At 35.6% G+C, this 5,235-nt stretch overlaps 1 non-coding gene across 1 annotated transcript; it reads right to left on the bottom strand.

The window, feature by feature from the left end:
* Positions 1–4,227: 4,227 nt before the first annotated feature.
* Positions 4,228–4,311, bottom strand: TRNAL-CAA (transfer RNA leucine (anticodon CAA)). Its single transcript has one exon. It is a non-coding gene; the product is annotated as a tRNA-Leu (tRNA).
* Between the last annotated feature and the right edge of the window lie 924 nt (positions 4,312–5,235).

Below are 5,235 nucleotides of genomic sequence, written 5' to 3'. Positions count from 1 at the left end.
GCTTGTATTATTTCCATTTGATGTCACTTTGTCACTCAGCATTTTGTATGTATTTTTGTATCATTTAAATTTGACACTATATGAAGCAATAATGGGACGAGGATAATGTAAATAATAAAGCTTTTTGAATTTTGATTATTCAAATATGTGGATGGTTATGTATGAGATGACCTTAATCATTCACTTTTTCTGTGTTTAATATTAATGTTTGAGAAGTGATTTTCGCAATCTCTGTCTATCAATTACCACACTTTACAATTTTCACGAAAAACTATATATCAGTTCTCGCAATCGATTTCAACCAGATTTTGTGCATCAACAACGTTTCTACATTTTCACAAAAGTATTCATAATTATAGTTTGAAAACTGTGAGAATACATGATGGCTAAACTAATTATGTTAGAGTTTGCAATGACCCTATCATCGGTAATAAACCCTAACTAACTTATGTTGACAAGACATTATGACACATTTGCGTCATCCATGGTTATTCTTTCTTTTAATTATTTGATGTTATCATAATCCTTGGAAACAAAGGTTTGGTGATTGCGTTAATGATTGTGTCCCAATATCCCTATGAACTTACTTTCTCATCATAACAAAATATATCACAAAACTAATTAAGCATAACTTGTTTCAATGCTAAATTGAGATTGTCAAATGTAAATTTATATGTCTAACTAATGCATTGATGCATCCCACATACAAGTAAATTATAGAATTCTCGACAATATCGTTTAACAACCTTAAATTGACCTCATAAAACAGATGTCGTATATGTGTTAAAGATTTTCTAGAATAAAACTTGTGGATTGAATTGTAACAAGTGTCTGTTTATCCAAATTCACTTTCTGGAAAGTGTGGCTCATTTGATTGTTGTAAGTGTCAAGTGTGTAAGCAAACAATAATAAGGTTAAGATTATATATGTGGTGGGTGGTGACTGTTAGAGGTTTCGAAGTGGCCAAGGGAGGTCGGTGTCAAGAATCAAGAAACGCACGTCCTTCATTTGGTGGTGCTGCTGCGGCCGCTGCATGCGCAGCATCCGTCATACGCACGATGGTTCAGTGGCTGGCTTGGCCTGCCTTATCCACGCTACCACCACACCACCCTTCATTTTATTTATCTTATTTTATTAAACTTTTAATCATATAAATTATGTATATATAACTCATGAGAGATGTGGAGCGCCGTATATTCCATTCCACTCTGGTGTGCGTGTGTGCCCCTTTAGTTATTTTCTGGTTCGGGTCAAGAATTTTCGGCATGTGTCCAAATTAGCTTATGCATATAACATATATGTTCATGCACAACCAGTTTCATAACAGGTATATTTGGGGCGGGATATGATAATGAATTTACCGTTTTGTGATCATTACGATCGTGTAAAATTTAATACTTTTGTATTTTTTGACTCAAAAATAGAATTTAAAACGCCATATGATCAATACATGATACGAAACAATCAATACAAGGACTCATGTCGCTTTGTGAACAGTGAAGCTGAATCCCCTTTATGTCCAATCAAGCTCAAATACTTCTTGTTGGGGCTCTTAGAGATGGTGAAAAGACATCGAATCCACTACCACTGATTTAGTCAAATGCAGCCGGGAAACTTTGTTTTGAAGCTGGCAAACACTTCATGATGCTTGCTTGTCAAAATGATTCCTTTGTTTTCAAGTTGGCAAACCCTTCAAGTTGCTTGCTTGTCAAAATTATTCCTAATAATTTGCTTGTATTATTGTTTATTTAATGAAATTTGAAGAAGGATGATTACCGCTAATTGAATTCCGAGTCATGATGAATGAGATGTTGGACCAAAGTGCAGTGCGGCCACACTTTTGTCTTGTCAACTTGACTCACACAAAACTAAACTTCTACTTAACTACTACCTCCTGCATTAGTTTTCTACCCTTATGTTTACATAAATGACTCGACTATACATGCATATATATGAACAAACTAAAAGCTTTCATATATATATATATATATATATATATATATATATATATATAGGTTTTCGTTGGGGCATCATTATCGCCAATAAGAACAAATACAGCCTGAAATTTGAAGAATATGATATATACATACATACTTATATATATATATATATATATATATTGCCGCCTGAACATGTATATACATATATAATTAACAGACAAAAATAACTATATTAAAGGGGACTCTGGATAATGATCTGAATGTGAAACTAGCCTCCATTTTTGACCTATAATCCTTTGTTGGAAAGGAAATTACTTTATTCTTTTTTAGGTGTGTGAGTTAATTATCAAACCAGAATAAGTGAATCTCCACTGTATATTAACTTTTTGTCAAACTTAATACCTCAGAGAAATTTGTAATAAAATATATAAAATTGCTAGTTGCAGATTCTTTTGTTTGGATCATGCCAAACAATGCTAGTTGCATATTCTAAACGCCGAACTGCGATATCCATAAGTTATTGGATTTTCCAAAGTTCTCAACCAACAAAAACTATTACTTTCAATCTCTTTCCTTTGTCTTTTTTCTTGTTTGTTAAATCGAAAAGTCCACCCAAATAAGCTTTTATAGAAAGTCTGCAGAGCTAAGCCCATCTTGCCCAATGAAGCAAAATCATATGCAAAGTATGTGTGTTGGGCCAAACACACGACTCAGACAAACTGCACTTTACTCAAATCAGCTTCCGATCCTAACCTCATTCTTTTGAAACTCCGAATTGGTATTTATATGCATATTTAAGAAAGAAAAAAAGGATGTTCCTAGCACTACGGTATAACAGTATATGGTGTCTTTAAGTTCGAGCTTTCATGAATAACGAGTTAACTTGTTTTACTATTGATATAAAGGTTAAATTGCATGGCACCTACCTTCCATGCCATCACTTTGTCAGCTGCCCCTTATTACAACTTACAAGTCGATCTTTCCCTTCGATGTAATACTTTTACTTTAGATTAATAAAATCACTTTTTATAGTTAGGGAGGGTCCATATACATCAGCCATTTGTGCACAATTAAAGTAAAAAGAAGAGAGAAAAAGCAATTTACCAAAAAAGATACCCTATCAGCTAGATTTATATCCTCTACAACAGTACACAATGTCTGATCAACAATCTAAAAGTCAGAAACAAGGGGGAAAGAAATTAGAGAAACATGTTTTCGTATCGCGGTTTCGATCAACAGATATCGATCTGATCTCCTTTCATTGGACCACCGTTGCAAATGCATGCAAGTTGCTAAAAAGTATAAACTAAACAGTCATCGCCTAGCTAACAGCCTAACAGTTAGTACCTGTGCAGTGCTGCAAATATTCCATGGTCATCCCAAAATTAAAGGGGTCTAATTAAGATAAGGGAAGAACTTTCTGATGAGGTCAATTTTTGCACATGCTGCAACTCCACATGGGACTTTCCAGGGAGCGCGGGCACCTTTTGAACATGCAGCGTCGACATTCCACTCGCATCAGTTGCATGTCATCATCATACGTATTATGCAGAGTTCCCTCCACCGCCAACTTGATAACCTAGCTAAGCTATCGAACCTTCTGCACTTTTGCATGCATGATGGTCAAAAGTCTCAAAACCACCAATTTTTATTTATTCATTTCGTTTTAAAAGCAGAAAATTTGGTGTGCTAGGGTTTTGGATTATCCATATACGCAACATGTTTTAAGCAACTATATAACTCTGCTTATTGAGTGATTAATCGTTTGTAATGCTAACATCCCGGCTTTAAGTGTGATTTACATATTTAAAGTACATTATGTTATGCGGAGAGAGATTGAACAATTTCATTGTTATTGCGTGGGGCTCTCAACCACTAATACAAGATCATAGGAAGAGAGAGTCTTACACATGAGTTTGTATTAAACGCTAAACCCGGCCGTTCCAACTAAATTCAACAGCAAAAGTACTCTTTTGAGCTGCAATGCTACATATCTCTACAAACCAAAGCTCCCACGTCAATTCATGTAGGCAAAAGCAGTATATAGCTAGCAAGTCATCGCACCAAAAGCACACATGCATGCATACAATGTGCTTTGCTTTGTTGACGTTCCAGATACCCAATTTAATTACTAAACTTATAAGCTTTCGTGTAATTCATGGATAACTTAAAAAATAAAGTCAAAATTTCTTTTGAATTATGTCTGTGAGGCCGCTGAATTCTCAAAGGCACTGAGTTGAAGCAAAAAATTATTCAAAAGAAAATAAAACTATCAAAAAGATACATTTGTCAGAAGTGGGATTTGAACCCACGCCCTCTCTCGAAGACCAGAACTTGAGTCTGGCGCCTTAGACCACTCGGCCATCCTGACTTGTGCTCTAACTTTCTTAACTCCGTTTACTTAATTAAAATGTGCGTATTTGACAATCGTTAACAAAGACGCGGCTCCATGTGTAAAGTTTAAAGCAGGAGACCCACAGCGGGAAGTGCATTCCACGCCACCATTGTCCATGCATGCTCTTACGTGGAGCCTTATCAGCAATGTCGGTCACTCCAAAGCTTTTGCTTTACCAGGTTGATCGATGATCGACATCCATAAACTTATTTTGGATCCTATAACTTACAAGCAATTATAATTCTTTATTTTTTATTACATATTATATTATTTACATTAAAGGTAGAAGAGTGGATTGAGTCTCAGCAGCAGAGCCAGAATTTTAGACTAACAGGAGCTCAAATGTCTCAGTCCGAAATGCTCTCCCGATCAGTGAGCAACCGATCAACTTGTTTCGGTTCTGGTATTTGTATTATCATCATCATCCTCTTTCTTAAACCTAAACCCCAATCATCTTTGACTTTCTTCCTCTCTCCCTCCATTGATCCTCGAACCAAAGTCCTCATCAAAGCTCACAGTAGTAATAGATAGCTTAAACTTCATAGAAGCTACCAACCTCAAATCAAACTCGATGAAAGAAATAAAAGTAAAAACGCCGGATTCGGGGCCTGAGCCAAGCCTTTGAAAAACCTTGAAAATCATAAGTACAACATGAATTTTTATCGGGTAAGGTCTGAATTTTTGTCGGCTAAGATTGGCACTATAAATTGGTTATAGTGTGAATATTCAGCCAATAAATTAAAACATTCGTCGGAAGAGGGCTTTTGTGCCGATAAAAGTTTTCTTTGTCGGCTTAGAATTTGTCGGCAAAATAATATTTTCTAGTAGTGACACTAAACTTTTATGTGTGGAAAAAGTGTCAAGAGGGGCCTAGGACCATCTTGGTCCCTTCATGACTCC

This window comes from Malus sylvestris, chromosome 8, assembly GCF_916048215.2.
Source record: "Malus sylvestris chromosome 8, drMalSylv7.2, whole genome shotgun sequence".
Lineage (NCBI taxonomy): Eukaryota > Viridiplantae > Streptophyta > Magnoliopsida > Rosales > Rosaceae > Malus > Malus sylvestris.
The sequence above is the reverse complement of the archived record's forward strand: the minus strand, read 5'-3'. Positions and strand labels throughout refer to the sequence as shown.